This window comes from Rhinopithecus bieti, unplaced genomic scaffold (assembly GCF_001698545.2).
Source record: "Rhinopithecus bieti isolate Rb0 unplaced genomic scaffold, ASM169854v2 scaffold_38691, whole genome shotgun sequence".
NCBI lineage: Eukaryota > Metazoa > Chordata > Mammalia > Primates > Cercopithecidae > Rhinopithecus > Rhinopithecus bieti.
In genome coordinates this window covers 357899-369190 of record NW_016816690.1, presented here as the reverse complement: position 1 = coordinate 369190, position 11292 = coordinate 357899, and the positions used below count along the sequence as shown (strand labels likewise).

Sequence of the window (11292 nt, the reverse complement as noted above, 5' to 3'; positions counted from 1 at the left end):
GCCTCCCAAAGTGCTGGGATTACAGGCTTGAGCCACCGTGCCCGGCCAAAACTCAACTTTCTTTTCAAAACAAACAAAACAAATGAACTGTGGGTTTAATGCTGAGATAGGATTAGTTACAGGTCATAGAGGCAACTGGTAGTTAGTATTCTCTATTCAGAGGGAGGCCGAAGTTCCCAGGGCATCTCCCATGGGCGGTGGGAATTACAGAATGCTGGTGCTGCCCGAAGCAGTAAACATGGAATCTGGCCCTCTCCACGGAGAAGCACTCCTTCAGCAAAGACGTGCGCAGGCCCACATGTGCTAGGCTCCTCAGGAACAAGGCAGGTAGGCTGGGCCGGGTGACTCACCACTGCAATCCCAGCACTTTGGGAGGCCAAGGCAGGCGGATCACCTGAGGTCAGGAGTTTGAGACCAGCCTAGCCAGCATGGTGAAATCCTGTCTCTACTAAAAATACAAAAAGTAGCTGGGTGTGGTGGCGGGCACCTGTAATCTCAGCTACTTGTGAGGCTGAGGCAGGAGAATTGCTGGAATCCAGGAAGCGGAGGTTGCAGTGAGCTAAGATCCAGCCACTACACTCCAGCCTGGGCGACAAGAGTGAAACTCTGTTTCAAACAAATAAATACATACATACATTCATACATACAAAAATTAGCCGGGCGTGATGGTGCATGTCTGTAATCCCAGCTACTCAGAAGGCTGATGCATGAGAATCGCCTGAACCTGGGAGGCAGAGGTTACAGTGAGCTGAACTGTGCTCCAGCCTGGGCGACAGAGTGAGACTCTGTCTCAAAAAAAAGAAAAAGAAAGAAAGAAAAAAGAAACAACAGGCGCAGTCCTGCCTGCATGGTGTCCACAGGCTAAGCCCAAAATCTGAAAAGGAAGACCAATTGCTAGGAAAAACACGATGCTTCTGGAGACAGGCTGGTGCTGCCGCACATCCCGTGGTGAACGGTGGCTGCCGCTGGCTTGCCGCGGCATGTTTAGATAGCTCACATGTTTTGCACCCCAGTTGCCCCACGCTTTAAGTATTCTTTTGCTGCTATTGCACAGTTTCTGTCACAGGACCTCGGCTGTCGGCTGATCCTTCCTTGCAGGCTCTGCAGTGTAAAACGGAGGCTCATGTTTGCATCTGCTGAAGGCACCGCTGTGTTCCAGAAGTGTGCACAGTCACAGGGGCACAGGTTGGAAGCCATAGGGACTCCTGGCTTGCCTTTCCAATGAATTGAAGAGACTTCATGATAGAAATGAAGAGAACAGAGAAAATCTGCTTGTTTTTTTGGGCAAAAAGGGTAGAAATGAACTCCACTATCACAGCCATCTTCTTATCCAAAGGATTCCTTATATGACAGAGTCAAACAGCTTCGTGTTTTTTCTGTTCGTTTGTTGTTTGTTTGTTGTTGTTGTTGCTGTTAAGAGACAGGGTCTTGCTCTGTCATCCATGCTGGAGTGCAGGGGCACGATCACGGCTCTCTGCAGCCTCAACCTCCCGGGCTCAAGCAATCCTCCCACCTCAGGCTCCTGAGTAGCTGAGATTACAGGTGTGTGCCACCATACCCAGCTAATTTTTTGTATTTTTTTCAAAGACGGGGTTTCATCATGTTGCCCAGGTTGGTCTTGAACTCCTGGCCTATGAGCGATCCTCCTGCCTTGGCCTCCCAAAGTGCTGGGATTACAAGCATGATCCACTGCACCCAGCCTGGTTTAATTTTTTGGAGAGGAATTAAGTAGGATAAAATCCTTAGGGCCATTTGGGCCCGTTACCATGAGAAAGGAAAAGAATCTCTGTCCAGAACTTTCCTTGCCTGGGAGAGGATAGCCCTGGGCTTCTCTCTACACAGAGTATAAAATCTAGAGGATTTGCCCCTTGTGATGGGGTTAAGATCCCCCCGCAGAGGCTGGCCAAAAGGACACTGGATTAATTTTGACTTTACTAGAAAGAAATGAATTTGGCATAGCAGACATGAACAGCCTCCTCCAGTGAACATAAACAGCCAAGCCCAGACTAACTTCCTTCCAGAGTCATCCTTCATTAGTTCCTGTGTTCACCCATAGCTCTCCTTTCTGTTTCAGGTCTGTACTGGCATCCCTGGTCCACCACTTACTGGCTGTGTGACTTTGAGTAGGTCACTTAACATCTCTTAGCTTCCATTTCCTCCTGTGTAAAAGCAGACTGTTAAAACTGCTACTTCCTTTTTTTTTTTTTTTTTTTTTTTGAGAAGGAGTCTCGCTCTGTCACGCCAGGCTGGAGTGGCAGTGGCCAGAATCTCAGCTCACCGGCAAACTCCGTCCTCCCCGGTTTACGCCGATTCTCCTGCCTCAGCCTCCGCGAAGTAGCTGGACTAGCATCCGCCCGCCACCTCCGCCCGGCAAGTTTTTTGTATTTTTTTATAGAGACCCGGGGTTTCACCGTGTTAGCGCAGGATGGTCTGCCGATCTCCCTGACCTCCGTGATCCGCCCCGTCTCGGCCCTCCCAAAGTGCTGGGATTAACATGGCTTGACCACCGGCCCCGCGCCCGGCCAAAACTGCTACTTCCTAAAGGCTGTCATGGGAATTAAAGTATAACACATGCTTAACTCGGTGTCTAGCACAGGGAAGCATCAATAAATGACAGTGAGTTGATGTCAGTATCACCACCACACATCGGCAACCCATTCTGCCTTTCTACTTCACACCCCAGTCAGGGAAACTAAGGCCCACAAGACTTGAGATTTAAGTGATCTCTGGCTCCCAGCACGGGCCTCAATGGGTCATGCTTGTTTCTCTCAATCAGTGCTTGGGGCCACCTGGGAAACAGACTCCTGGGCTGCTCTGCCAGAGATTCTAATTCAAGAGATCCACGTGGGCACTCAGGGATCTGCAGTTTTTAACAAATACTGCAGGTTACTAAGGGGCCAGTAGGCACCAACAGTGCTGTGTGCGTCCCCATCCTGTAGCTTCTCTTCCTCTAATTATCCTGCACCCTCCAAGGCCTGGCATAAATTTCTATCCACCTCCTCTCACCACTCCAGCCCAAGATACACTGTTTCTACTCGATTCTCATTTGTCACTCACCATTGATTACCAGGTATCATTAGTTATCCTTTTAAGTACATTTGCTTTGTGTTCCTCTGGAAGCAGGGGCTATGGCTGCACGTCCCTGAGTCCAAATACTTGCAGACTGGAGCAGGCCCTGTACAGCTCTCAGCATGGAGGGCTTGTTTTCGGTTTCCTGGCTGGGCAAGGGTGTCAATAGATCTGAGCTCCATGTGGGGTGCTGCTCTTTCTCTCCTCCCTGGAGTTAAGTCAAATGGGATCAGGGTTCTATTCTAAGGGACTCTGCCCCTCCCTGCCCCTCCCGTCAGGGAGACTGGCGTGCATCTTGGTAGCAGAGGAGGAGGGCTGCCTTAAAATCATTTTCATGGACTATAGACAGGAAGAGACTGACATGCCTAGGATTAAAGAGCCCAGGATGGGCTTTCAGACTTTGAAACAAGTACTGGCAGGCACACCCATCAGCGGCCTGGGCTCCGAATGTTCATCTGTGAGCTGGTGGTTTGGAACTTAGAATATATTTCCCACCCACAGAAATAAACGTGGTAAACTAAAGCATCTGAAATGAAAGCTGTGACAAACACAGCGTTGTTAAGTGCTGCGAGACGGCGTAGGGGTGGGGAGGGGGTTGACAATGAGACTGATCCGAAGTTCTTTCTTTCTTTATTTTAACCTTCTTTTTGGTTCTTAAGGAAAACTAAATTTAAGGAAAGAACAAGGAGCAGGGAGATTCTTGTACAGATTCCATGGAGGTGTCTTTTAGGCACTTTTGAGGTCTTTAGTTTTGTTTGTTGTTCAATTTAAAAATACACAATAGAGATGAGGTCTCCCTATGTTGCCCAGGCTGGTCTCGAACTCCTGGACTCCAGCAATCCTCCTGCCTCAGCCTCCCAAAGTGCTGGGATTACAGGCATGGGCCACTGCGCCCAGCCCAAGTTCTTTAGAAGTTGATGACATGGGCCGGGTGCAGTGGCTCACGCCTATAATCCCATCACTTTGGGAGGCTGAGGTGGGTGGATTACCTGAGGTCGGGAGTTTGAGACCAGCCTGATCAACATGGAGAAACCCTGTATCTACTAAAATACAAAATTAGCCGGGCGTGGTGGCACATGCCTGTAATCCCAGCTACTTGGGAGGCTGAGGCAGGAGAATTGCTTAAACCCAGGAGGCAGAGACTGTGGTGAGCCGAGATCGGGCCATTGCACTCCAGCCTGGACAACAAGAGCAAAACTCCGTCTCAAAAAAAACAAAAGAAAAAAAAGAAGAAGAAGTTGATGACATGAATTACTTGTGACACGTAATTTCACAACTTACAACTTTTTGCAGAAAACAAAACTGCTTTTACTCTGTTACCGTAGTATATTTAAATGCGGACGAGGCTGGGAAAGAGACTTGAGAAACTCAAAACAGGTGATGTGTTAGATTAAGCAGGATTAGGAGTGTCACTTACACCTCTAAACACTCCTTTACTGTTGTGATAAATACAATTTATGCAATAAGTAAAAATCAAGATAAAACACATGGGAACATGTCCACACACAGCTTCTCTTTTCCTTTGTACGGGTATATTACTAAGATTACCTTTGTGTAAAACAGACATGATTGGGCCCACAAAGGGACCCAAGACAGGGAGAAGAGGGAAACAGCCCCAGGGAGAGGGTGCTATGAAATAAGGGTGGATTTACCTGTGGCTGCTTAGCAAGGTGGAAGAGGGAAGCGGGGAAAAACGGGTTTGAAGTGGAATCACAAAATAAAATGGGAGTGGAGAAGAAAAAAGAGAGGGGAAACTGGCCCATTTCTCTGGGCGGGGCATGGAGGGGAGAAGGAGAGGTGAGGTCAGGTGAGGTGAGGCTGCTGGAGGAGAGGGGTGCATCCAGGTGGAGAGGGGGCGTGGAGGCCATGTGCGGCCCCCTCTTCAGCCACAAGGTGTTTGGAGTTCTGGTGTTGCTGCTCAAAGGTGCCTCTACTCTTAGGTCAAACATTTCTGAGATGTGCTTTAGTGTGAGTCACACAGTTGGGGACACTCGCGAAAAATCAGTTCATCCTTACACACCATAGCACCAATCTAGTTCTTAGATATGCACTGAGATGAGAGCAAGAAAAACTTTCTGACCCCTAGTTTACAGTCTCACAAAGTAACACTGTAAGCTAAAAAGGACATCATTGAGACAGCGGGGGAAATGGGAATATGAGCTGTATGTGTGATAATAGTATTGTATCCATCTCCAGTTTCCCCAGCATGAACATGGCACTGTGGTTATGTACGAGAAGGTCCTTGTTTGTTGGAAATGTATGCTGAAGTATTTAAGGAAGAAGTATCTGGAAGTCTGCAAACTCTCAAAGGTTCAACTATATATATTAGTTGAACCTATATATAGAGAGAGTATATATATATCTGTATATATACATATATACACTATGTATATCTGTATGTATAGATTGTATATACTATATATACACACACGATATATATCTGTATTTATATATACAAATATATACAAGGCATAATAATATTAATGATCTTATATATTACACATAATATATCAAATTATACATATACTGCATATGCAAAAATTAGATCTATGCATAATTAGAGTGACTTTGTACACAAACTGGCAAAATGTTAACTGGGGAAAATGGACCATATCTCTGATTTTTCAGTTGAACATTTTCAAAAGAAAAAATAATTCTAGCCCTCAGCCAGTGCTGGGAAACTTCCAGTCAGCCAAAGCTCCCTGCTGGCCAGAATACCTTATCTCCCCTCTCCCCTCCAGGCTCCTCCCTCTCTGTTCCATCGGCCCAGCTCCCCTCCTCTGAAACATGGGAAAGGGCCAGCTAATTTGATTCGCCTTTTAAAGACGACATGCCCACCATTACGGAGGGAAGAGAAGAGAGCGAAAGTACAAGAGTCTCAAGTTCCAGGCCTGGCTCTGTCCTCATGAGCCGTGGGTGAGGTGGAGCCAGCCACGCACAGAGCTACGGGGAGCAGAACCTCTCCCTGGTCCTTCCGGGTCTCACACTCTCTAATTCTTGGCCCCTTAGAGAAAACAAATCAGCTTATTTTATTCGACAGTTCAGTAACAAAGGAAATGAAATGCGCTTTTTTCCTGGTATACACACAGAAAGATCACACCAAAACCCAGGAAAGCAAAGGCCTACGTACTTGCCCCCTCCCACCGGCTGCCCACCCAGCCTGGGGCTCTGGGCTCTCCCGAAGCGCACACAACAGGCTCGCTGTGTCCCCAACGTGGCTGAGAAGTGCTTGCCCAGATCACCACCTGGTCTCGTCACAACCCCTCCTGTCATCTCTGCCCTCCCTACCTCAAATAAATAAAAAATCAAATAAAACCTGAAGAACTTGACTTCACCATCCCAGGAGACCCTCCCCTTGCCGTCTGTCACTCATCAGTACCTGAAGACCCTGGGACATTGCCTCTGTGTCTCCACATCACTGGGGTGCGTCTCTCCTTTTGCAGCCCGGGGGCTTCTGGGATTAATGGAGGTCCATCCAGTCCTGGGTGCTAAAGAGCCTGTGGCTTAAATCCCATTAACAAATCCCCTTGGTTCACAGTTGGGATGGAAGCTGGGGAGCTGCTGCCAGGTTCCAGGGGTGCCAAAGGAAAGATGGAGATAATAATAAGACAGTCAGACTGCCTCACACCCACTTTATCACTACTCATTTTGTCACCTCATTAGACACAGGGCTGGGGAAACACTTGCTCCCATTTAAAAGCGCGTTGTTGACATTCAGTAAATGAGCCTTTATCTTCCCAGTCACCCAGAGCGAACAAAAGTCAGGCTGAAGGGACCAGCCCCTGCAGAGACCAACGTTTCTGAATGTGAACCAAAGTCAGCACGGTGAGCTCCACCTGGAAATACGGGGCAGTGTAGGCCGATGGTGGAGCCTGTGCACACCCTAGAAGAGCAATTTGCCTTTCTGCTCAGGGAAGATCATTGATGCCAGGTTTCTGTGAAAGGCTAGTTTCATGTTTTCCCCTGGATTCCTCCTAGAAAGATGGGAGTTTTCTTTCCTTGGAATGTCATTTTGCCTCGTTAAGCCCAGAAACAGGTTCTCTGTAAGAGCAAGGGAGTGTGCCTCACTTGTCCCAAGTGTGGAGAAACAGGCACTTTTATGAGATGTTTCGCTCCACACCCACATATGTTCCATGGAACACTGCAAACCTCAGGGGAGTGCAGGTGGCTGTCAGTAGCCCAGGGACTGGACAGGAATATCGGCGCAGTCCAAATTTGTGCTGCCTGGGGGCCGTTTCTACCGCACCACACCCTGGGCATCTTGCAAAGGGCATTTGGGCAGCTGGGGGGTTATTGGGCCCCTGTTTGTTGGATGTGGTTAAGGTGTGGGGCTTAACTCACGTGTGTCAGAGTGTGCACAGCCTCTGCCTTAGAGTGAAACCTGAGGGGATCCCCAGGAGACCCTGATTTGAAGGTGATCTCTGGGTAGAGAGTACCTGCCCTCCAGCTTTTTGCACCATCATTTCAACTCGTGTTTTCTTAAAGTGGAGAGGTTAGGGTCACGGTTGCAGAGTGAGTTGGAGGGGACTCGGACATTGTGTTAGGCAGGCCTTCCCATAGCCCCTCATTTAGAGCTGAGGACCACGAGGAGCTGATGTGTTACTGGGAATAACTAAGGTCTGAGTTACCTTCTCAACAACAACCAAAAATGACTGTATAATGTTTGCTCTGACTGTCCAGACATCTTTAGAAAAAGTCAAGTCATGACCATATCCTGTTGATTCATGAAGCCAAATTAAAATTAAGCTTCTTCAGGAAACTCTGCCTTCTATGTTCTGTCCAATTATACCATTCATTCCACAAGTAGGAAGCAGAAGGAGCCGCCATGTATTGGCTTAATGTCTGGAGTTACCTGTGTTTCTGTTTGGCAGGGGACATCCAGGGTGTTTGGGAAGCAAGTACCTGCTGTAAAAAAGAGACTGATCCATGCTCCTAACCCCCCTCTCCAGCCAAGCATCCTCATTCCTCAGGCACCTCACCCATTTGCAAAACTCTTCAACATGCCTCTCCAAGTTTCATCAAAATGCTCAGACAACTCTAAACATCCCCCAAGAGGAATTTCTGAGGTCTTTCGGATTCCATTAAAACATCAACATTATTCCCTCTACCCCACTCCTAGTATATATTTCTTAAACAACCAGATTGGAAAAAATGTGTTTGAATATCTGTGTTGGTGGTTACATCTCTGAGAGGTCTTAGATGGATTACCAGAGTGTTGAGGGAACTTTTGATTAACTGTGAAGCAGTTCCAATCTGTTCTTTAGTAGGAAAAAGAAAGAAAATAGAAAAGCCCATGCCCCAAGTGGCTTGCTCAATTTACACAAACCTCATAAGAACCTGCCTCTCACTCATCCATGTTGGAACGGTCACTGCAACCCGAGTGCGTGGTAGGAAAACCCAAACCCTGGGGCCTCAGTGGCTTCACACAGAAGCAAGTAATGGGACAAAGAGTCAAAGCTGTGTGCTCCCTGTGCTCCTAAAAACCCAACACTGACGCTGCCCACAGTTCTCTGTTTCATTAAACACAAGTCCCAATGTCACCTTCTTGGACATTTTTCCTATGCAACTGAAGGCAAAACACATTAAATATTTGATCTTGTCTTCCTATGAAGAGTTAGCTAGTAGGCTCATAAATAATCCATTGACCTGGTTCACTTTTCTGGACAAAACTGATTGTAAAAATACATACACAAAGCCTTTGTAATGTCTGATTCAGAAATTCTACCTCTCTCAAATTCCTCAGAGTCCCAAATGGAAAAGGAACAATTCAATATGAAAAAGCCCCAGTTCAGAAGAAAATCTGCTCCTTAGCCCAAGACCCAAATCCACTCTCGAGCTCCAGAGTTTTTTTTTTTTTCCAAGAACAAATTTGAATGTACACAATTTTCAAGCAAATGATGGTTATACCCTTCAACCACGCAGCACAGTCATTGCAGCTGGAGTTTCACATAAATTCTGAATGGCCTGTGAGATGTCTGAGCGCGCCTCAGCTCTGACAGTGAAACCACCCAAGCGCGCGGAGACTGGGGCCACTCAGAGATTTATCTAGCTATCCGGGCATTTGTGTCAACCAGAACTCTCCCTTTGCATAAAGCCACCTGCACGCGATGACAGCAAAGTAAAGATCAAACCTAAACCATGGGTTGAAACGAAAGCAACTTTTCCCAAAGCGCAGGACAGCACTTTGCTCAAGACCCTCTTTAAGGGGTCTTTCGCGGGTCCTCAAGAGGTTGCAAGGCCACTGCAACAACAAAGGAGCCCCCTACGCCCGCCCCCCAGGCTCCTTAGAGCACTCCACGTTCCTCATCCCCCACCCCGGCCGGTCCGCTTCAGCTCTGGCTCTTGCGGAGCTTGGAGGGCGCAGGGCCAGGATCCGGCGCCCACTGCTGGGGCGCATGCACGTCCTCGCCTCCTCGCCGGGCGGTGAGGCGCAGCGGTTCTCTCCCCCTCCCTGAGGCGGGGAAGAAGTTCTGGAAAGAAATGTGGGTTCGAGGCGGAGAGGAAAAGCGGACCCACCTGCAGGGCTGTGCGTGGAGGCTGGTCCCGGGCTGGGGAGGCGGGCGGGCCTCGCGCCCTCGAGGCACCAGGCAGCGCTGGCTGTGAGGAGGGGCGCCCTCGCGGCCGTATTTGTACCCGCGGCCCCTCACATGGTCTGATCTCTAGATAGCTGCCGCCAAAGAGCTCTTGAAGAATTTTTGCGTCACTTTGAGGCGAATAAACTTAATGCTTCCCCGCGGCCGCGGCTCGGCGCTCCCGCTGGATGGGGTTGCGCTCGCACGGGAGGGGCCGCGCTACTGGGCGGAGTGCGCGCCCGACCCCAGCGCCAGGAGGGGAGGGACCCCCGACACACACACGCTTGCAGGGAGGAGCGGAGCGCGGAGCAGCAGGCAGGGCAGGGCCGAGCGAGGAATCCCGACTTTCCTGCTCTTTAACTTTGTGAGAGGGGGGAGGCTGCACAACGGGGCATGGGATATGCGCCTCCCCTGCCGCCTCCCTCCCCCAGGACGGCACATAGGGGTCTGCTGGTGCCGGTTCCTCTTGACCTCCGATACCTCCCCATCGCCCCCATCCCGAAACCTGCTCTTTCTTCCTGGGACGTTAACAGTACTTGGTACCCATGCGTTTATCTGACTGCTGGGATGTGAGCTCAACTTAGAGGCCCTTGTCTAATTCCTCTCTGTCCCCAGAGTCTCACAATAAAGACTTCCACAATGAAGGAATGAAGAACTGGTTTTGTTAACCAGCTACTGTTCAAAGCTGCGTCAAAACCGAGCACAGTGCTTTGGGAGGCTGAGGCGGGAGGATCTCTTGAGCCCAGGAATTCGAGACCAGCCTGGGCAACACAGCAAGACCCTATCTCTAGAAAAAAAAATTCTTTTTTAATTAACCGGGCGTGGTTGCCCACACCTGTGGTCCCAGCTACTCAGGAGGCTGAGATGGAGGATCAGCTGAGCCCAGGAGGTCGAGGCTGCAGTGAGCCGTGATGGAGCCACTGCACTCAAACCTGGGTGAGAATTTGAATTATCTGAAAGCGCCCAACAGGAGCCTATTGTTTTGAACCATGTGCATGTTATTTTGATTTTTTTTTCAAAAGTTTAAAATGGATTTAATGTTAATACCCTTTTTGCTAAAATTATTTAAAACCTTAAAAAGGGCACATGCAGTACTTGCTTTGGGTTGTCCCTGAGGCGGAGAGGAGAAGGCTCTACCTCTCCCCAAGAAGAGGCCAGGAACGATAGGAAGTAGAAGACCGAAAGGAAATAGCACTAACAAGTTTGCAGCTCCAGAGAAGCCACAGCCCCTTGTACTTGGAGGAACTGACCCCTGAAAACTGTGCGGCCGGTTGGGCTGAGCGTCTAGAGGGACTGAGCTGGACAACCACGGGCAAGCGAGGGCGGCACCCAGCGGGAAGAGTCCGCACAGGATTCTGGTGCCACCTAGACGCCAGGGCGGGGACCGCAAGGTGGGCGGGAGGCTTGGAGCCCGGGATGCAGGGGGATACTGGGAGGGTGCAAGGGGAATGCTGGAGGGGTGCAGGGGGGATAATGGGGTGCAGGGGATGCTGCGAGGGGTACAGAGGGGATAATGAGGTTGCAGGGGAGATCCTGGGAGGGATGCAGGGGATGCTGGAAGGGCTGCAGGGGGGATGCTGAGGGGTGCGGGGGAGATGCTGGGGGGGCTGCAGGGGGAATACTGGGAGGTGCAGGGGGGATGCCGCAAGGG

General features: G+C 49.5%; 1 protein-coding gene across 1 annotated transcript in view; it reads right to left on the bottom strand.

The window, feature by feature from the left end:
- SLC6A4 (solute carrier family 6 member 4) overlaps positions 1-9939 on the bottom strand; it is a 44150-nt gene extending 34211 nt beyond the window's left edge. Inside the window, exon 1 of the mRNA XM_017855143.1 lies at positions 9586-9939. The gene's annotated coding sequence lies outside the window, so the exon portion shown is untranslated. The remainder of the gene's footprint in view (positions 1-9585) is intronic.
- Between the last annotated feature and the right edge of the window lie 1353 nt (positions 9940-11292).